At 40.3% G+C, this 24,032-nt stretch overlaps 1 protein-coding gene across 1 annotated transcript in view; it reads right to left on the bottom strand.

Moving 5' to 3' along the window:
• LOC115436460 (double-stranded RNA-specific editase 1-like) overlaps positions 1 to 24,032 on the bottom strand; it is an 80,750-nt gene that overhangs the window by 41,717 nt on the left and 15,001 nt on the right. Inside the window, exon 2 of the mRNA XM_030159357.1 lies at positions 19,549 to 19,655. The gene's annotated coding sequence lies outside the window, so the exon portion shown is untranslated. The remainder of the gene's footprint in view (positions 1 to 19,548; positions 19,656 to 24,032) is intronic.

Genomic DNA, 24,032 nt, shown 5'->3' with positions numbered 1-24,032 from the left:
TGCAGTAAAAGTACCTTCTTCATATAAACTGCATGGACTGGACTGCACAGATGATCACATGACCATCTGGATAAGGACCGCCCCTTCATCCAACACTAACAGATGACACTGTAATCAGAGTTAAACCCAAAAAACCAAAGAACACTGAACACTAACAGAGCCGCACTTCAACACCGTAATCAGAGTTAAACTCAAAAAACCAAAGAACACTGAACACTAACAGAGCCGCACTTCAACACCGTAATCAGAGTTAAACTCAAAAAACCAAAGAACACTGAACACTAACAGAGCCGCACTTCAACACCGTAATCAGAGTTAAACTCAAAAAACCAAAGAACACTGAACACTAACAGAGCCGCACTTCAACACCGTAATCAGAGTTAAACTCAAAAAACCAAAGAACACTGAACACTAACAGAGCCGCACTTCAACAACACTGTAATCAGAGTTAATCCAAAAAAACCAAAGAACACTGAACACTAACAGAGAGGCACTTCAACAACACTGTAATCAGAGTTAAACCAAAAAAACAAACAAAGAACACTGAACACTAACAGAGCCCCACTTCAGCCACACTGTAATCAGAGTTAAACTGAAAAAAACAAAGTACACTGAACACTAACAGAGCCGCACTTCAACACTGTAATCAGAGTTAAACACAAAACCAAAGAACACTGACGGAGCCGGAGCTGCGATTAACTCCAGCCACAGAATTTAATCAAACGCAGAGTTTGGACAGAAGAAAAACAGCAGCAGGAGCCAAGGACGCACAACACAACACTACACACAACACTACGCACAACACTACACTACGCACAACACTGCACAACACTACACACAACACAACACTACATACAACACTACGCACTACACTACGCACAACACTACACTATGCACAACACTACACACAACACAACACACAACACTACATACAACACTACGCACTACACTACGCACAACACTACACACAACACAACACAACACAACATACAACACTACGCACTACACTACGCACAACACTACACTATGCACAACACTACACACAACACTATACACACAACACTACACTACACACAACACCACACACAACACTACACTACGCACAACACTATATGAAACACTACAAACAACACTATACACACTGCTATATTATACATGAAAATGGTCATAAATTAAAACTAGACTCAAATATTTGACGTAAAAGCAGATCTTGACGTTTTCTCTACTTTAATCGACATCTGCGTGGTCAGGGAATTAAATACAGGAAAATACAGGATTTACACTGAAAAACTGCAAAAACACTGAAGGTAATATGAAAATAAATGGTTATAAATGGCTTCAGAAAGGTTCAAAACATATGGCACTATGACAGAAGTAGCCCTGGGTCTGTATGGGTTAAAAGCAGACAGGATTATGGGATGGAAATAACTGCATGGACTCAAATCAGTGTCTCAGAATATATACAGTTTAGTTTGGACTGTTTTTTTCTCTAATTCAGTTAGTTTTAAGTAGTTTTAGAGCAGGGTTGACAGTTTTTTATTAGTTTTTGTTTTTTTTTCTAAATGCTTAGTTTTAGTTTAATTTTTTTTTTTCTAAATGTTTAGCTTAAATTAGTTTTTAGCACAGGTTTTATTATTTTTTTGTTAGTTTTGGTTCAGGTTCCACATTCAAACCAATTACAGTAAAATAACAGTATAATAAGCTATAAATAATGACTCCAAATTTAAATCATAACTTCATTATTAAAAGTTGGTATCTGATCGGTATCGGAAAAACTAATCCTGAAAAAAAAAAAAAAAAAAAAAAGGGATTGGAAGCAAAAAAAGTCCAGATGGGGCTGTGACTGCACAGAACTGGAAGTGGTTGCATTTACGACTGCACTCAAACGCATCCTCACATCCTCACTGACCTTAACTGTCCTCCACCAACAGACACAGATTTCACCCTTTACAGACACCACTGCTGCACCTCCTCAAACACCACTGCTGCACCTCCTCAAACACCACCGCTGCACCTCCTCAAACACCACTCCTGCACCTCCTCAAACACCACTCCTGCACCTCCTCAAACACCACCGCTGCACCTCCTCAAACACCACTCCTGCACCTCCTCAACACCACTCCTGCACCTCCTCAAACACCACCGCTGCACCTCCTCAAACACCACTCCTGCACCTCCTCAACACCACTCCTGCACCTCCTCAAACACCACCGCCTGCACCTCCTCAAACACCACTCCTGCACCTCCTCAAACACCACTCCTGCACCTCCTCAAACACCACTGCTGCACCTCCTCAAACACCACTCCTGCACCTCCTCAAACACCACCGCTGCTCCTCCTCAAAACACCACCGCTCCTCCTCCCCAAACACCACCGCTGCACCTCTTCAAACACCACTGCTGCTCCTCCTCAAACACCACCGCTGCTCCTCCTCCTCAAACACCACTGCTGCTCCTCCTCAAACACCACTGCTGCTCCTCCTCAAACACCACCGCTGCACCTCTTCAAACACCACCGCTGCTCCTCCTCAAACACCACCGCTGCTCCTCCTCCTCAAACACCACCGCTGCACCTCCTCAAACACCACCGCTGCACCTCCTCAAACACCACCGCTGCACCTCCTCAAACACCACTCCTGCACCTCCTCAAACACCACCGCTGCACCTCCTCAAACACCACTCCTGCACCTCCTAAAACACCACCGCTGCACCTCCTCAAACACCACTCCTGCACCTCCTCAAACACCACTGCTGCACCTCCTCAAACACCACCGCTGCTCCTCCTCAAACACCACCGCTGCACCTCCTCAAACACCACCGCTGCACCTCCTCAAACACCACTCCTGCACCTCCTCAAACACCACTGCTGCACCTCCTCAAACACCACTCCTGCACCTCCTCAAACACCACCGCTGCTCCTCCTCAAACACCACCGCTCCTCCTCCTCAAACACCACCGCTCCTCCTCCTCAAACACCACCGCTGCACCTCTTCAAACACCACTGCTGCTCCTCCTCAAACACCACCGCTGCTCCTCCTCCTCAAACACCACTGCTGCTCCTCCTCAAACACCACCGCTCCTCCTCCTCAAACACCACCGCTGCACCTCTTCAAACACCACTGCTGCTCCTCCTCAAACACCACCGCTGCTCCTCCTCCTCAAACACCACCGCTGCTCCTCCTCAAACACCACCGCTGCACCTCCTCAAACACCACCGCTGCACTTCCTCAAACACCACCGCTCCTCCTCCTCAAACACCACCGCTGCACCTCCTCAAACACCACCGCTGCACCTCCTCAAACACCACTGCTGCACTTCCTCAAACACCACTGCTGCACCTCCTCAAACACCACTGCTGCTCCTCCTCCTCAAACACCACCGCTGCACCTCCTCAAACACCACCGCTGCACCTCCTCAAACACCACTGCTGCACTTCCTCAAACACCACTGCTGCACCTCCTCAAACACCACTGCTGCTCCTCCTCCTCAAACACCACCGCTGCACCTCCTCAAACACCACCGCTGCACCTCCTCAAACACCCCAGCTGCACCTCCTCAAACACCACTGCTGCACCTCCTCATCAGGTCATCGGTGGAACGACCATCATGAGAGAAAACTCAACAGAAGTGTAAAACCAGATCCAACATGAGGCGTCTTCCAGTTCCAGACCCCCCTCCATCCTTCCATCCATCCCTCCATCCCTCCATCCTTCCATCCATCCCTCCATCCTTCCATCCTTCCATCCATCCCTCCATCCTTCCTTCCATCCATCCTTCCTTCCATCCAGCCCAGATGGATGCAGTGGATACTGGGGGTGTCTGCAGCCTACTTTCATACATTTGCATATTTTTTAAACAGGGGTAGAAGGAGTGGGGGGTTGGGGATATCTGAGCCTGACAAGGACAAGACAGAGGAGCTGGAAATCACAACTCAGCAATTCAATACCCTTGAGCTCCCACCCTGAACAAATGAAACCCCCTCCCACACAGCGCACAATTAAAGGCACTGTTGTCTTTATTAGTATTATTACTATTATTATTATTATTATTAAACCTTTATTTAACCAGGAAAAACATTTGCTGAGATTTTAAATTTCTTTGCATAACTTATTTATTTTAATTTATAATATATGTGGTTATGTGTACCTGTATATATCCTTGTATATGTTCTATAATACCTGTATTATTACCTGTAGAAATCCTATATTACTTGTATATATCCTATATTATGTGTGTGTGTGTGTGTGTGTGCGTGCGTGCGTGTGTGTGTGCGCGTGTATATATATATATATATATATATATATATATATACACACACACACACACACACATACATACAGGGTGAGGAAGCAAAATGTACACTGAACATTTAGTTGTTTTTTCTCAGCAGACACTACGTCAGTTGTTTTGAACCCAAACATATACTGATGTCATAATCATACCTAACACTATTATCCATACCTTTTCACAAACTTTTGCCCATATGAGTAATCAGGAAAGCAAACGTCAAAGAGTGTGTGATTTGCTGAATGCACTCGTCACACCAAAGGAGATTTCAGAAATAGTTGGAGTGTCCATAGAGACTGTTTATAATGGAAAGAAGAGAATGACTATGAGCAAAACTATTACCAGAAAGTCTGGAAGTGGAGGAAGCAACAAAAAACGTACTAAAGCTTTTATTAAAGCTCTCAAATCCAAAATCCTAAAGGATCCAACCAAATCCATGAGAAAAATGGCAATTGAACTTGAGGTAGACAACAAGAGCGTTAGAAATGCAGTAAAATATGATTTGAAGATTTAAATTCTCATGACTTTCAATAAACTAATTGGTCATACACTGTCTTTCAATCCCTGCCTCAAAATATTGTACATTTTGCTTCCCCACCCTGTGTGTTTCTATATATATATATATATATATATATATGTATTCTATAATGACTGTATTATTACCTGTATATATCCTATATTACTTGTACAGGGTGGGGAAGCAAAATGTACAATATTTTGAGGCAGGGATTGAAAGACAGTGTATGACCAATTAGTTTATTGAAAGTCATGAGAATTTATTCGCCACAAGAAAATGTCCATAATAGAAAATGTTTTTATTCTATGTGTCCTCCTTCCTTCTCAATAACTGCCTTCACACGCTTCCTGAAACTTGTGCAAGTGTTCCTCAAATATTGGGGTGACAGCTTCTCCCATTCTTCTTTAATAGTATCTTCCAGACTTTCTGGTAATAGTTTTGCTCATAGTCATTCTCTTCTTTCCATTATAAACAGTCTTTATGGACACTCCAACTATTTTTGAAATCTCCTTTGGTGTGACGAGTGCATTCAGCAAATCACACACTCTTTGACGTTTGCTTTCCTGATTACTCATATGGGCAAAAGTTTGTGAAAAGGTATGGATAATAGTGTTAGGTATGATTATGACATCAGTATATGTTTGGGTTCAAAACAACTGACGTAGTGTCTGCTGAGAAAAAACAACTAAATGTTCAGTGTACATTTTGCTTCCCCACCCTGTATATATCCTATATTACTTGTATATATCCTATATTATTTGTATATACTTCTTTTAAGTGTTGTATAGTTGACTTTTGTATACTTTAGTATTTCTTGTAGTTTTTTTTGTATATTGTCAGTACTTTTCTGTATATATTTTGAGTATAATTTTGTGGGATGTTTTTACAGTCTCTTTGGACTTTGTATGACGTCTGTCACCTGTTTTCCATCCCATGAGTCAAACCCCAGTGGTAGTTTTCAGTCTCCTGCGTCTGTTGAACTGTCTGTGATTACACAGCGGATCTGACGAAAAAATGCTAACGAGCGTCAGCCGCAGCTGTAAGTGTTTTTGCTGTTAAACTGGTCTTCATTGTTCCTGTAACAGTCTGTATTTTATTCTAATTCACTTCATGTTTGCAGACGTCCAAATCTTAAATGTGTGTATTTTGTTTTATTTTCCTTGTGGGGTATCCTTTTAAACAAAGGTATGGTAGTGGAGCTGGTCTTTGAAGCTGTCATCCCTCCGTGGTTTTTTTTCTTCGGCTCTTCTCAGTGCATCCTCTGGTCTGAATGAGTCCCCAGAGCGTGCTTGAATTACCCCGGCCGTTCGATGGCCTGTCTCTTACTGTATCAGAAAATGTCTGTCTGGATGGAAGAGGCCTTCGCTGACCCGCTGCTCCCACACGCAAACGCACACTTCGCACGTCAACTGGACGCCATTTACTCAGCCACTCCCACTGCCATGTTTTATTGACACGCAGATGAAATACAAGTGCCGGGGGTCCCACAGGGGTCCCACAGGGGTCCCACAGGGGTCCCATACCTGCCACCTTCACATTACAACATGTCCCTCACAGGCTTTGAGTTCCCAAATCTAGTCTGAAGGACAGTGAACGCACCATACAGGCTCCTATCAGCTGTTCTCCCAGTCCGCTGCTAGAACCGTTAGATAAAATGTGGATATAAAAACGTAAAATATCGAGATAAAACCCATAATTTTATGAGAATGAAGTAGAATACAAAAAGAGTTGTGATTTTACAAGAATGAAGTTGTAATATTATGAGAACAATGTCGTTGTATTCCAAGAATAAAGCCATAATATTGTGAGAATAACGTCGTAATTCAAAAACAGGAAAAAGATCATACTGCCTGATTTTTTAAAATTCTGACCCATCCGTTAAAATCATCACACTAGTCGCGTTTCCATTGGACATCTGCGCAAAACTTTACCGATATTTACTGAATGTTGAAAAAACGGGTGTGTAATGTCGGTTTTTCCATTAAATCACAAATGCAATGATTCTGTTTGTCATGTCAAAAAAAAAACAAAAAAGTTTTAACATAAGCTACGACAGCGTATCAAGGCCACATTAGAAAATAAAAATGTAAAATATCGAGGTAAAACCTGTAATTTTATGAGAATGAAGTCGAATACACAAACATTGGTTCATATACGTTATTATTTTTAGTCCTTGGTCAAATATTAAACAATAAAATGTGTCAATGTGCATTTTTTTACTCACTAGTCGCATTTCCATTGAACATCTGCGCAAAACTTTACCGATTTTTACTAAGTGTCGAAAAAACAGAAGTGTGTAATGTCGTTTTTTCCATTAAATCACAAATGCGATGATTTGTTTATTTATTATCGCGACATGACACGAGAAGTCATTCCATAAACATGTCGACAAATGTAAATATGGTGTTTACTTACAGATATGTTCATCATTATTATATATTACCGATCTATCTCGTACTAAATTCTACAATGATTGGGTTTCCTGGTGTGGCAAAATTGTCGTTTTTCCATTAGATAAATTTTTATGCGCAAGTTATAGTCGTGCAATTTGAGTCAATGGAAAAGAGACTAGTGTCTGACGTTATGACTTATTAAGCTAAAAAAAAATCTTTTATACGATTTTTAAAGATGAAAATAGTTCCTTGCAATAAATTGATGCGATATACTAATATCTGTAAACATTTACATGTTATAAACCATCAAAATATGGACCGGATATTGTTTGTTTAGTTAATTTTCTTTATCATTTCCTTGATTTTTGTTCAATTTCCTTCATTATTTGCTTTAATTCTTTCCTTTTTGGTGTGTATTTAGTTAATTTTCTTCATCATTTGCTTCATTTTTGCTGTTTTTAGTGTTTATTTTGTTAATTTTCTTCAGCATTTGCTTCATTTTTGTTGTTTATTTTGTAAATTTTCTTCACTTTTCTTTAGCATTTGCTTCATTTTTGTTGTTAATTTTCTTCTGCGTTTGCTTCATTTTTGTTGTTTTTAGGCTTAATTTAGTAAATTTTATTGCTTTTTAATAAGTTCACCTATACCTGGAATCAGGGCTCAGAGGTTAAAGGGTTAAATAAATAAAATCCTTGATGAGCCATGGGATACGCTGATAAGGACATTCTCTCATGGTTGATGCTGTTCATCCACCACACCGTACCAAAATAAACTCCCTCCAACCATCACAGCATCACGTGCTTATTTTAAAAAAATAAAATAATAAAAAAAAAACCTTAAAATGTGCTTCTTCCTAAACGCCATGACCATGAGTATCAGCTCATCCAATCCTGACCCACTGAGTCACCTGCTGAGACGGAGCCACAGTCACGTTGAACTGTCCAGCCCAGACAAAGTCACCTTGTCTTCCTGCAGCACCCAGGGGTCCGACACCCCCCCACACCCCCCCGTCACAGCGTGGCCCCTGCTGGCCCCCATCTGACGCACTGACACAGCACTACACGGGCCGTCCTTGATCTGCCGTCCCTGAAAATAAGCTCGACGCCACGCAGGCAACAAAGCCTCAGCTGTGATGAGACTCCAGCAGACGACTGAACATAGAGATGGAACACATAGAACAGATAGAGATAGAACAGATAGAACAGACAGAACACAGAACAGATAGAACAGATACAACACATAGACCACATAGAACAGATAGAACAGACAGAACACAGAACAGATAGAAAAGATAGAGATAGAATACATAGAACAGATAGAGCAGATAGAACAGATCATTCCATCTGAGGGACCCTGTCACCACTCCAAATCTAACTGTTATCACTTTATGAAGCTGAGGGTGAGGAAATGTACATTCTTTTTTCCCCATTTACTTATAATGGATGAAATTTCAAATGTCTGTAGCAGCAAAACTATTGGTTGAATTCAGACCAAATTTGACGTACAGAGTCCCAGAGACACAGAATACATGTCATTACATTTTGGGAAAATTAAGTCAAAGTTCAAACTTTTTATGAATTTTTAAATTCTTTTTTGCCCCCATTTACTTATAATGGGTGAAATGTCAAATGTCAAAGGAACACTTATAATATTTCAGAAATTCATCAACAATTGAAAATGCTAAATTTGTCAAAACTTGATAGACATTGTCCAAAGGAAGTTACATATAAAATGTCTAATTAATCCGACCTTTAGTTTCAGAGAGGATGTTTGAAGACGACAGCGGACACACGGCCTTCACAGCAGTTCATGGTCTGTCGGCCGGTGAGATACAAATGCATCTACAATCCCTAAATATGTGAGATTTAAAGCTTAAAAAAGCCTGAATCAGCATGCCTGAGCTTATTAGTGTAAATAAATCCTCCAACTGCTATCACCTCTTCTTCTAATCCATTCTGTCAGTGACTCATCCATCCACACACACTGATCCAGGAGTAACACCACATCAACGCATTCAGATTCTGCACAAAATCACCCGTTTGCAGCAGAAAAAAAAAAAAAGCTAAAGCAGCCTGACTCCTTCTGCTGCTGTTGTGTAAGTAGCAGAGTCCTCAGTTAACCTCGCCCTCACTGCCGTATCTGACTCCAGCGCTCACGATCTGGATCCACGGCCCCTTAAAATCCACCTCCAGGCTCCGACTTCAATCACAGCCGAGCTTAAGACGCCGCAGGCGGAGGATCAAGGTCAGATCAGGCATCGCTCGCATGACGCCTGCATGACAACCTCACACAGACAGATGACGCCGCAGCACGACATTCAGCCCCCAATGCATGATAGCAGGTCGACCCGAGAGCAGGGCTGTCAAACGGACGGGCGGCGGGACAAAACCGGGCCGCCAAAGGGTCCGGTCGCACCTGCAAAGGGGTCCAATCGCACCTGCCAAGGGTTACGATTGGACCTACAAAAGGGTCCGATTGGACCTGCAAAAGGGTCCAGTCAAACTCGCCAAAGGGTCCGATCCCACCCACCAAAACGTTTGATCCCACCCACCAAAGGGTCCAGTCCCGCCCGCCCGCCAAAGGGTCCAATCAGATTTTTAATTTCAGTGCAAAAAAATTCAGAGCTAGAAATTCAATAGCTTTTATAATTCAAAATCTGATGAGACAGATTTACTTCCATACAAATTGAATGTGGAACCTTAAAGAAAATGAGCTTGAGAGCCCTGATGTGAACATCTTCATGATCTACTTGTACTTTTCAGATCATATTGGGCTGAATGTGGAACTTAAACTACACTGACTTTGACAGCCTGTGGGCCCTGGAGGAAAAGATCTGCCGTTTACAACTGTAAACCTGATAAACCGACTGTTTTTACCGTCTTATCTGACGATGAAGAACACGGAAGAGTTTCAGGAAAAAAAAAAGAAGAAGAGGATCCACTGAACGTAACGAGCCTTTGAGGTTCGTTAGAATAAACAGATGCAAAAGGACATGAGAAAAATACGCTATTTTTCTATACGATTGAAAACGAGAGGTCACAAAACGTGTCGCTGCATTTGCATAAATACATTTTCTGAAACGCGGCGACGGCAGAGAATAAAGCGTATTAAAGGAATTCACCTTGAAAATAACAAAGCCGGAGAGACAGCTGCACAGATGAGTGGAGCTGAATTCACTTCAGAGGAAAAAGTGTGTTATCCTTAAGCAGCTCCGACACCACAGACAGAGAATGAACTGCACGAAAACAAGCCAAATGTGGCACAGAGGGAACCTGCAGACAGAAAGAGGGGAAAAAACCCATACACTGACAGGTAGGACACAGAGGGAACCTGCAGACAGAAAAGAGGGGAAAAAAAACCCATACACTGACAGGTAGGACACAGAGGGAACCTGCAGACAGAAAAGAGGGGAAAAAAACCCATACACTGACAGGTAGGACACAGAGGGAACCCGAACCCGATGAACAGCAGACTTCCAGTTACAGGTCTGATCAGTCCAGAACCTCCTCTTCCAGTCTTCAGTAGTTCCACTGGTGCTGTTTCATGGTCCAGCCTCTGGTTCTGATTCTGAAGTCTCACAGACGGCTTTAGCTGCAACTGGACCCATCAGACCTGCACCTGTTCAGTCTGTTCAGTGTGAACTCATCTGTTCACTCTGTTCAGTGTAAACTCATCTGTTCAGTCTGTTCAGTGTAAACTCTTCCTCTCTTCCTCCTCCTCTCTCTCTATCTTCTAGTCTTCTCAGCTGTGTACCTGTCAGTCTCCTCTTCCTCTCCTCTATGAACTCTCCTCTTCCTCCTCCTCTCTCTTCTCTCTTCTTTCAGCTGTGTCTGTCAGTCTCCTCTCTCCTCCTCATGATCGAACTCTCTTCTCCTCCTCTCTCTTCTCTCTTCTTTCAGCTGTTGTCTGTCAGTATCCTCTCTCCTCCTCTTTCACCTCCTCGTCCTCCTCCTCCTCTCTCTTTCTCTTTCTTTCAGCTGTTGTCCTGTCAGTCTCCTCTCCTCCTCCTCTATGAGACTCTCTTCCTCTCTCTCTTCTTCTTTCAGCTGTTGTCTGTCAGTCTCTCCTCTCTCTATGACCTCCTCTTTCCTCCTCTCTCTTCTCTCTTCTTTCAGCTGTTGTCCGTCAGTCCTCTCTCCTCCTCTTGACCTCCTCTTCCTCCTCTCTCTTCTCTCTTCTTTAGCTGTTGTCCTGTCAGTCTCCTCTCCTCTCTCTATGACCTCTCTCTTCTCCTCCTATCTCTCTCTCTCTTTCAGCTGTTGTCTTCAGTCTCCTCTCCTCCTCCTCTATGACCTCCTCTTTCCTTCTCTCTCTCTCTTCTTTCAGCTGTGTCCTGTCAGTCTTCTCTCCTCCTCTATGACCTCTCTCTTCCTCCTCCTCTCTTTCTCTCTTTTCAGCTGTTGTCCTGTCAGTCCTCTCCTCCTCCTCTATGACCTCCTCTCTTCCTCATCTCTCTCTCTCTTCTTTCAGCTGTTGTCCTGTCAGTCTCCTCTCCTCCTCTCATGACCTCCTCTCTTCTCCTCCTCTCTCTTCTTCTTTTCAGGTTGTCCTGTCAGTTCCTCTCCTCCTCCTCTATGACCTCTCTCTCCTCCTCTTCTCTTCTCTTCTTTTAGCTGGTCCTGTCAGTATCTCTCCTCCTCCTCTATGACCTCCCCTTTCCTCCTCTCTCTTCTCTCTTCTTTCAGCTGTTGTCCTGTCAGTCTCCTCTCCTCTCCTCTAGACCTTCTCTTCCTCCTACTCTCTTCTCTCTTCTTTCAGCTGTGTCCTGTCAGTCTCCTCTCATCTCCCTATGACTCCTCTCTTCTCCTCTCTCTCTTCTCTCTTCTTTCAGCTGTTGTCCTGTCAGTCTCCTCTCTCCTCCTCTATGACCTCCTCTTCCTCCTCTCTCTCTTCTTCTTCTTCAGTTGTCTGTCAGTCTCCTTCCTCCTCTACTCCTCTCTCCTCCTACTCTCTCTTATATCTCTTTCAGCTTTGTCCTGTCAGTCTCCTCTCCTCCTCTCTATGACCTCTCTTCCCTCCTCTCTCTTCTCTCCTTTCAGCTGTTGTCCTGTCAGTCCTTCCTCTCCTCCTCCTATGACCTCCTCTCTTCCTCCTCTCTTCTCTCTTCTTTCAGCTGTTGTCCTGTCAGTCTCTCTCCTCCTCCTCTATGACCTCCTCTCTTCCTCCTCCTCTCTCTTCTTCTTTCAGCTGTTGTCCTGCAGTCTCTCCTCTCCTCTATGACCTCTCTTCCTCCTCCTCTCTCTCTTCTTCTTTCAGCTGTTGTCCTGTCAGTCCTCTCTCCTCCTCTATGACCTCTCTTCTCCTCCTCTCTTTCTCTCTTGCAGCTGTTGTCCTGTCATGGTCCTCCTCTCCTCCTCCTCTATGACCTCCTCTCTTCCTCCTCCTCTCTCTTCTCTCTTCTTTCAGCTGTTTGTCCTGTCAGTACTCCTCTCCTCCTCCTCTATGACCTCCTCTCTTCCTAACTCCTCTCTCTGCTCTCTGCTTTCAGCTGGTTGCCCTGTCAGTCTCCTCTCCTCCATCCTGCTATGACCTCCTCTCTTCCTTCCTCCTCTCATCCTCTCTCTTCTCTCAGCTGTATGTCCATGTCAGTCTCCTCTCCTCCTCCCTCTATGCCCCTCCTCTCTTCCTCTGTCCTCCTCTCTCTCTCTCTTCTTCAGCTGTTGTCCGGTCTCCTGTCATCTCTCTAGACCCCACTCTTCCTCCTCCTCTCATCTCTATCTCTCGCTGTTTTCCTGTCAGTATCCTCCCTCCTCCTCTATGACCTCCTCTCTTCTCCTCCTCTCTCTTCTTCTTCTTTCAGCTGTTGTCCTGTCAGTCTCCTCTCCTCCTCCTCTATGGACATCCTCTCTTCCTCCTCCTCTCTCTCTCTCTTCTTTCAGCTGTTGTTCCTGTCAGTCTCTCTCCCTCCCTCCTCTATGACCTCCTCTCTTCCTCCTCCTCTCTCTTCTCTCTCTTTCAGCTGTTGTCCTGTCAGTCTCCTCTCCTCCTCCTCTATGACCTCCTCTCTTCTCCTACTCTCTCTCTCTCTCTCTTTCAGCTGTTGTCCTGTCAGTCTCCTCTCCTCCTCCTCTATGACCTCCTCTCTTCCTCCTCCTCTCTCTTCTCTCTTCTTTCAGCTGTTGTCCTGTCAGTCTCCTCTCCTCCTAGCTCTATGACCTCCTCTCTTCCTCCTCCTCTCTCTTCTCTCTTCTTTCAGCTGTTGTCCTGTCAGTCTCCTCTCCTCCTCCTCTAATGACCTCCTCTCTTCCTCCTCCTCTCTCTTCTCTCTTCTTTCAGCTGTTGTCCTGTCAGTCTCCTCTCCTCCTCCTCTATGACCTCCTCTCTTCCTCCTCCTCTCTCTTCTCTCTTCTTTCAGCTGTTGTCCTGTCAGTCTCCTCTCACTCCAGCTGTTTTCTGTCCTAAACTCTTCTTCTTCTTCTGTTGTGTCTGTGCTTCTTCCAGACCTCTTCTGTCTGCATTTCCAGTCCAGTTTCAGTGCCTTTGGATGTTGAAGGAAACTGGACTTCCTGACACCTGGACTTTCTTGGACATTTCTCTGGAGGACACACCTCCATTTTTCCCTCTTCTGATGCTCTGTCTCTCTTCTCTGGTTCATTCTTTTCCTCTTTTCCATTTTTACAGTACCACACTCCTTTCTTCAGTCCAGTCCTGTTCCAGTCCTGCTCCATGGGTCTGGTACCACAGTGTGTTCCACACTCCTGTTCTGCAGACACAGGGGGTGGAAGGAATTCACAAACGTTGGGACACCTGCAGGAATTGAACCACCAACTTTCCAGACTTGATCAGCCTCCACTGCTGCAGAACTGCTTTCAGTTTGAACCCATTTCTTGTTCATCTTTTTGTAGAATTCTGAATGTACATCATTTTTCAGTTTGTTTAACCTTACCTTTTTTTTTTTTCTTTTTTTTTTACTTCTGGCAGTTCACTCTGATCTTTGGACCATTTACAGCTATTCACTGGACTGGAACTGCTGGAATTTACAGACAAAACTGGAAACATTGGGGCATTCTAAAACTTTTGACCAGTAGTATAGTTTTTATTTTTTATACACACACACACACACACACACACACATATATATAGACAACAAGAGCGTTAGAAATGCAGTAAAATATGATTTGAAGATTTAAATTCTCATGACTTTCAATAAACTAATTGGTCATACACTGTCTTTCAATCCCTGCCTCAAAATATTGTACATTTTGCTTCCCCACCTGTGTGTTTCTATATATATATATATATATATATATATATATATATATATATAATATATATATATATATAATCTGTATGTATCCTATTATATAATGCACGTTCTTTGTCCGTCCGTCCAATCGATGTCCTATCAATGTAGCAGCACAGGAGGGTGTTTGTACGCCTTTTCCTCAGCCTTCACAGCCCAGTCACCGCCAAACTCACCAAATGCATAGAAACATTATCTGACTATCTACGAGGCACAATTTTATGTACATATTTAAATGTTGTGAGGTATGCTGGGAGATTTTAGCCTCTCATGCTATTGTACAATGCCACCACGGGTACAATGCCGCTAGTAAGTGTGCGTGTGTGTGTATATATATATATATATATATATACACACACACACACACACACACACACACACCCTTTTCTATTAATTTTTTATTTTTATTTAATTTTTTCCCATTCCATTCCTCAATTTAAAATGTGATATGTTACACTTGTTGTAATAGATTACCTCTTAACGGGGCATCAGTTTAATTGAATCAAAGCAGCTGACAGAGTCTTCTAAACGTACTTTGGGTTAATTACAACATGACAGATGATTCCAAGTGCACGCACCATCTGATGTTTGCCTAAAAGCAGCAGCATTCTGTAAAACTAACGACTGATGACAGGTTAGAAATGTGAGGACGGTGGAAAATGTGACCAAATAAGAGAAGAGTCGACGTGCGGATAAGAAGATGAGACTTTCACACATTCCACGGAGCCGGCCTGGGGTCAGCTGACCAACGGCCATGAACCATCTCCTCTGACAGACAGCGACAAGTTCCCACCAGACGTTTATCATCGCAGACAGTCGGTCTGTACGACAACGGAATGAGATCAAGCAGCGTAATTACACTGTAAAAAAAATCTGTAGTTTAACTGAATTTTCACTGTTTATTTGACAGATTTTTCCTGTATTTTTAAGATACAGGAAAATATCAATATCAAAAATAGACTGTGATTTTACATGTCAAATGTAAAGTAACAGGAAAAAACTGTAACTATGAATAACCATAAAATTTACATTTTTTTTTAAGAAATTTTTTTCTTTTTTCACAGAAAAATACAGTTAAAATACATTTGCAAATGTATCGTAATTTCACAAATATTTATTTTCTATTCATGAGATTAAAGTGTTAATTTAAAGTTTAATACTGTAAAAAAAAAATAATAATAAAATAAAATAAGATAAAATTACTGACAATTAACCGCAAAAGAAGTATTTGTTCTGTCAGTTGAACCAGACTTGTTTGTTAATTGACAAATATCTTGTGTAATTATGGGACGTTTCACAACAAAAATGTTGAATAAATGTATTTTTGTGAATGTATAACATGTATAAGCACTGATAAACTGTCCAAATACAGTTTTTATCGGTGGATTGGACAACTGAGTCTCACTGAAAATTATTACCTCCGCCAAGGAGGTTATGTTTTCGCCAGGGTTTGTTTGTTTGTTTGTCTGTTTGTCTGTCCGTTAGTGTGCAACATAACTCAAAAAGTTATGGACAGATTTGGATGAAATTTTCAGGGTTTGTTGGAAATGGGATAAGGAAGAAATGATTAAATTTTGGTGGTGATCGGGGGTGGGGGGGGCCCACGGGGGGGGCCACTGATCAGCCTTGGCGGAGGTCTGCTCTCTCCGAGTGCTTCTAGTTTATATATAAATTTATAGGTAATCTGATTGTTTTAATACATGTAAATATTCTTTATTAAACATTAAAAAGTAAAAAAAAAAAAAAAAAAAAAAAAGCAAAATCTCATGTAAAGTTAGGGCAAAAAACCGTATTTTAATTATGGAAAATTACTGTATTTTTATGAGATGGTTATTTTCCATTATTTTCCAGTATTTTTTCAGCACCCAAGCTGCTGGAATAATACCGTTTTAATTACAGGATTTTTTTTACAGTGTAGAATTTACTCCGCATGTGAAAAAGAATCATCTGTAATTGTACATGTCCTCTGGATCATTCATTCTTAAAACAGACATTTTATTATTTTTTTTTAATTTATTTATTTTCTGTCATTTTGCATTGTTGGTTTGGAAAAAAAAATGACTGAACTGTTTTGAACAAAAAAAAAAAAATCCAGAGGGACTTTTGTGTCAGTTCTCTCCATATTTAATTTTCCTTAAGGGATTTATCACCATTTATCATAACAACATCCCCTGTATTTCACATTTTTCAGTGTAAATCCTGTATTTTCCTATATTTAATTCACAGATCATGTAAACTGAAGAGTGAATTCAAAGGTTATTATATCAAAAACAGAGAAAAGTGAAGAAAAAGTGATTTTTCAGCACTTTTTTCAACATCTCTACACCACAGAGCTCGAATATTAGCACAGACATATATACATACATATATATATATATATATATATATATATATATATGTATGTATATATATATATATATATATACCATACAACATATATATATAACATACATACATATATATAATACACATACATATATATATACATATATATACAATATATATACATATATATACATATATATACTATAATACATATATATACATATATATACACACATATATATACATATATAATATATATACATATATATACACATATATATATATATATAATATATATATACATATATATACATATAACATATATATATATATATATATAATATACATATATATACATAACATATATATACTATATATATACATATATACATATATACATATATTATATATACATATATATACATATACTATATAAATATATACATATAAATATATACATATATATACATATACATATATATACATATAATACATATAATACATATATACTATACTATATATACATATACATATATATATTACATATACATATATATCAATATAATATATATACATATACTATATATATATACATATACATATATATATATACATATTAGATATATATATATATATATATATATATATATATTATATATAAAGCTACATCTAGTGGTAACTAGGGGTGTGAAAAAATACCAGTTCTGCAATATATCACAATATTTCATTTCACAATACTTTATCGATATAAAAAAAGTATGATATTGATATTTTTAGGTATTTATTCAAATGCAGATATTGTGGAGGTCAGTGTTGGCTGCTCGTCTTTCAGACAGTTGAAGCTCATTGTCGGCTTACATAAAAAAAAAATTGTCATGTTATTTAAACATAAATTTGTCCTTCTGTTCCTTTTTAAGAAAATGCTCAGTGACCTTATCGTACCAACTAAACAAGAAAACATTGAAATCCTGTTAAATGTAGCCCAGTTAGTCCAGTGGTTGTGTTTTCTTCCAGGTCAGTAAATGAACAGTTCATTTGGTTTCTGTGATTCCACAGCAGAATGTGTGACGGTATTAAACTGAACTGTGTCAGTGAAGGAGCAGATCTGAAAACAGCTGTCAATCAAACTGGATTCAGCCTTTGGACCCGTCCTCCAATCAGCACGTGGAAGCTCAGCGTCCGGCCCGGCCGAGCTCCGCCCACAGCTCCATTCACCCCCAGAGACGCTGAGCGTCCGGGGGCGGGACAACACGGTGTCATTTATCCAATTAGTGTCCAGTTTAGAGTCAGTTTCCAGCAGTTCCACTCAGTCCCATTGAAGTGCATGGACGCTGAGCGTCTACGACAAAATGCACTGAGCAGAGATGGAATGAACAAACACAGACACGGGAATGGAGGAGAAGTGAACAACATCCAGTCCACTGATCTGGATCAAACTGATTCTGAACCAACTGGTCTGAGAGATGAACGTGTTCCAACACATTTGGAGTCAATGAAATGAAAACAACTGAACAGATTTGAGCATTTAATGGGAGTCATTTTAGGAGAAGAGGAGCTTCCACCTGCAGTCTGACACAAACACCTGTGGTGGAGGTTCACATTAGGTTTTTTGTTTGTTTTTTATTCATTATTCTTTCACACTCTTTTATTCAATAATGTTGGTTCCTTTGTTGGGATTGAACTCAAATCCTGTTCTGATGTTAGTTGTGAACTAATAGAATCTGAACATTTGAACAGGATCTGAAACTGGAATGTCTGTGAAACAGAATTTCAGTTTGAACACAGTTTGAACATTTGGTGATAGAACATTAGATCCTGTTGGGATCAAATAAAAATGTGTTTAGTGTTTGTGCAGATTTATGGTGTAATTCAATTCTTCCAGGAAGCAATCTTTAAAAATAAAAACAAAACCAATTAAAAAATTGCCTTTTTAAGAGTGTCGTGATATATCATGATATATCGTACTGTGATCCTAGTATTGTGATTTGTATGGTTTTACCAGATTCTTGCTGATACACAGCCCTAGTGTTAAGTCTGGAGCCTGTGCAGATAATACCGTGGTCACTCCTGTAAAATATGGGAATAAAACTGTGCTTCTACCATCAGTGTTTGCTTTCAGAGCTTCAGCAGGATCCTGATCAGCACAGAAAAGATGTTTACACTGGAAAAGTGATTAATGACGTGCAGTTTGAAGGCAGTGCTTTGGCCGGCGTAATGTAATTATTAGAGTCGAGAGGTAATGAAACCATGAACACTTTCAATATCTGAGCACAGATCATAAACTGTAGATGCAGCACAGTGCCAGTGTTACACACTGCGTTTATATCTGCTGCTGTCTGAACACTAACAACTGCTGCAAGAACATTCCTGCACAGTTCAAGCATCAATAGAAAAATGTCATTATAATAATAATAATGATAGTAATACTAATAATAATCTGTGAGCTGTGAGTCACATGTTCAGTTGTGACCGGGCAGCCACGTCCTGAATGCATCAAAGAGCAGGTGAAGCAAAAAAAAAAAAAAAAAAAGGGTGATAAATGATTCATCCCCTCCACATCTAAGCGCTGATAGGCCGACTGCCGTTAATGAGGGCCGGTGTTCCCTTTGCTTCATCAAAGTGGCGGACGATGAAATATTAACGTCAGCTTGACAGCACCACAACACGCTGGGCAAAAAAAGAGAAGGCACCACGACAAAAAAATAAAAAAATAAAAAAAAAGACTGAGATGGGAAAAGCAGACGAAATAGCGCTGACTTGTGTAAGGATTCAGGGAATACTCACATCAGCGTCTTCGAACCTGAGGCAGCAGAACTGAGCCGAGCGGAGTATCGACGCAAGGAAAAGCTCTGAAGACGTGGAAATCTGAACCGCCACTGGATTATCTTCAACTGTAGAGAAGCACAGTAAAAACAGTCATTTCTAACACCAAAAATCTGGACCAAAACTTTAAAATGTATCTTCAGTTTATGCATTTAAAAGGATCCAGTAAAATAAGAAAATATAGAACATTATCTGAATAAGGGAATATCTAATCATATCCTCCTGACACCCAGTAAGCAAACATTTTCGCCATTTTACATTAAATAATTTCCTAAATTGGAAACAGCATGATGCAACCATTTTTTCAGATCCTTTTTTTTTTTTATATATAATGTCCTTTTCAGTGGACATTATGTAATTTCTTATTTTAAAGTAAAGCTGTGAAACTCTCATCCACTACAGAGGACAAAAATGCATTGCTGGGTCTCATGAGGATAAAGAAGAAAATAAAATAATATATTACTGTGTGTTGCCTATTTGCAATTAATTAATTAATTAATAAATACAGAATATCATGATTAGGAGATATTATCACATTTATTAATGTTGTTATTTGTAGTAAAACATTAAAGTGCATGTATATATATATATATATATATATATATATATATATATATATATACACACACACACACACACACATATATAAATTTATACTATAGTTTACAGTGGTGTGCAAAAATATTAGAACACTTGTCAAATCTTATGAAACTGGAGGTTTATGTTTTTTCTCAGAGCCTAAATTTCACTTTTTTTGCCATTGCAAAAGGTAAAGGCAAAGGTACTGGAATATTTCACCTACAAACTTATCAGACCAGTTCTATTTTTTACATTTTACTCTAATATTTGATGCCCCCCCCCCCGGCCACACTTCTAAGGAAACTCTCTGGAATGAGCTTCTGAGAGCGTGGAATGACATTGGGGTTGAAACTCTCAGAAAATACATCGACACAATGCCAGAAAGATGTGTTGCTGGGATGGCTGCTGGGGGGGGGGGGGGGGGGCACAGCGGTCACTGTATCGGTCAGTTGTGGTAAAGAAGGAGCTGAGCCAAAAGGTCATGACCGAAACGGCAAGATCCCAGATACAAGCGGTCTAAATGAGTTTCCTCCGTAGGGTGGGTGCACCCTTAGGGATAGGGGGAGGAGCTCAGAGTAGAGCCACTGCTCCTCCACATCCAGAGGAACCAGCTGAGGTGGATCAGACATCTGTTTCAGATCCTCCTGGACTCCATGGGGAGGTGTTCTGGGCATGTCCCACCAGGAGGAGGCCTCAGGGAAGACCTAGGACACACTGGAGAGACTATGTCTGTGGGCTGGACTGGGAATGCCCGGGGGTCCCCCTGGAAGAGCTGGAGGAGGAGTCTGAGGAGAGGGAGGAGTCTGAGGAGAGGGAGGAGTCTGAGGAGAGGGAAGTCTGGGCCAAGGTTCTAATAGTTTTGGATTTTCATTCCCGTTTAGTTTTATTTAATTTTGACTTTTTTTTTTCTCTAATTCAGTTTGTTTTAATTAGTTTTTAGAGCAGGTTTGATAGTTTTATTTAGTTTTCATTATTTTCTAAATGCTTAGTTTTAGTTTAGTTTTAGTTCAGTTGTAGTTCAGTCGTCTCTTTTCTCTTCTTCTCTGTCATTGTATTCAGATAAATCCCAGACAGGACTCTGCTGCTTTCTCCCAACTTTAGTCTGCATGTTTCCAGGTAGAGTGGGGACCAGAAGACGACTGGAAACCACAAGTGAACACAAGTGACGGAGCAAAAAGTGTCGTATGGTGACAGCACAGAAAACTGCTGGAGTTAAATAAATCGATTTTGTATCAATCCAACATTGACAAAGACAAAAACGAAGGGAATTTTTCCATAACTTATCCGTTTTAGTTAGTTTTGTAAACACACAACACAGTTTCAGTTAGTTATTTTTTTTCTTTTAATTATAGTTTTTATTTATTTCAGTTAATGAAAATGTTTTTACAATTCTAGTTTTCGTCATTTCATTAGTGATAATAACCTTGGTCTGGACATCCCTGCTTAGACTGTTACCCCTGCGACCCGGCCCTGGATTAGCAGAAGAAAATGGATGGATGGATGGATGGATAGATAGACAATGATCAATAATTGTGATAACATCTTCTTATCATGATAACCAATTAATTACAATAATATCTTATTTTATGCGTACTTCTGTGTTAGAACTAGATGTACACTTATTCCGATAATCTTCTATATTTCGTTATTATAGTGGATTTGTACATTCTTTTAAATGCACAAATTGAAGAAGACATGTGCAGACAGTATTTGGAAGCAGATCTGACACTAATATTCCTTTGGATTTAAACCCATTCTATCATTAATTCTCCAATTTCACATTTTGACCCCAGTCTGTATCTGATAAACTTCAGCCAATCAGCATTTAGGACTGGATTAGTCTGGATCAGAGACTCACACGTGGTCAGATTTCACTCCTTTTATTCTGGAAACATTTGACCGCTAACGTTTCTATGACTAGTTAGATTCTTTATCAGTTGTGGATTTATCTCCTGGGGGGGGGGGGGGGGGGTCCTTGGCCCCGCCCCCTGTTTGAACATGGAAAATGTTGAAAAAAAATGTAAGCATTCCTCCTGGGATTGGAACATCGTAGACCGTAGCGTTACTTACTGCATTATCCATCCACATGTACGCAAATTTATGCGTCCCAAGGCTCTCCCATCTCTTGTATTAAGGGGGGGGGGGGGTTATTATTTGACTGTGGGGGGTTGGGTTCTACTGCACACGCACCATTTATGATAAGAGCCTGTATGTATGAAACTCCAAAGTAATACAGGAGTCATGTAATGCATTACAATTCAGACACAGTAATGTTGGAAAATAAGACATTACTGTTTTTTTTTAACAATTTTTTATTTATTTCTCGTTTTTATCAGTATAATACGATCCAATCTGAAAAGAACAGTGAGTTTATTTTTTATACATACATTACTGGTAAGAAACAGATCGTGCATTGTTACGAAATGGACGGTTGATTTTTGTAATATTTATTTTTGCAGTAATAAATAAACTAATCATCGCATTTGGGATTTATCTCGATATTTTATGACTTTATTCCCGTAGTGACAAGTGTCTTTATTTTCTAATGTGGCCCTGATACGCCGTTGTAGCTTATGTTAAAACTGTTTTTGTTTTTTTTTTTGACAGGACAATTAAACAGAATCATCGCATTTGTGTTTTAGAGGAAAAAACACAAACTAAAAACAATAAAAACAAAAAATACGCACTTCTGTTTTTTTCAACATTCAGTAAATATCAGTCAAGTTTTGTGCAGATGTCCAATGGAAACATGACTAGTGTGATGATTTTAGTGTATGGGTCAGAATTTTAAAATCAGGCAGTATGATATTTTTCCTGTTTTAAGTCACGACATTATTCTCGTAATATTATATCTTCATTCTGGTAAAATCATAATCTTTTTGTATTCAACTTCACTGTCATAAAATTACGGGTTTTATCTCAATATTTTACACTTTTATTTTCTAATGTGGCCCTGATACGCCATCATAGCTTATGTTAAAACTGTTTTTTTTTTGACATGACAATTAAACAGAATCATTGCATTTGTGTTTTAATGGACAAACCGACATTACGCACTTCTGCTTTTTCAACATTTAGTAAATATTGGTAAAGTTTTGCGCAGACGTCCAATGGAAAAGCCACTACTGCTGACAGTGCCATCAAAAGCTCAATATAACTCAGACTCTTCTTATTTGCAGCAGAGGAGCAGCCATTATTTTGCAGAAACATCGGCGTTTCTTTAAATAGTGTCAAACCTGCTGCGACAGGATCTGCAGAGGAGTCCGACCCAACGCACCACACCGTCCAATCCAAACAGCTTAAGTGTGTGTTTTTACAACCATCTGCCATCCTGTCAGTGGATTTCATAATGAGATCAGCATTCTGCTTCTCCCCAGTCTCACCCTCCGACTTTACCGAGCGGCGCTAATATTAGCAGCGAGTCGAATAAAAAACAGGGGCTCTATCGCTCAGATCTGGAGGTGTGGACTCATGGAGGTGAATAATAACGAAGCAGCGTAAACAGAGGAACTGCGAACAGTCCTAGTCCTGGCCCTGGTCCAGTTCAGGAAGACCGATTAAAAGGAAACACCAGGATCGTATAAACCCGTCAGGATCACAGCGAGGAGCCTCCTGTTCTCTGTCAGGAACTCTGAGATAAAGACATGGCCTTTATGTCCAGGACAAAACTGCCTTTAAGATAAAAGAGGAACTCCAGTCCATGTCTGCACACCTCCAAGTTCAAAGACCGACGGTGTTTGTTAATATCAGCAAGAATCTGACGATGTAATACAAATCACAATACTAGGATCTAGGGATGTAACCATATGGACATTTCAGATCACAGTTATTGTGACCAAAATGATCACGGTTATCATTATTATCGT

Source organism: Sphaeramia orbicularis, chromosome 2 (genome assembly GCF_902148855.1).
Source record: "Sphaeramia orbicularis chromosome 2, fSphaOr1.1, whole genome shotgun sequence".
Lineage (NCBI taxonomy): Eukaryota > Metazoa > Chordata > Actinopteri > Kurtiformes > Apogonidae > Sphaeramia > Sphaeramia orbicularis.
Note: the sequence above shows the minus strand (reverse complement) of the source record. Positions and strands in the feature narration are given on the sequence as shown.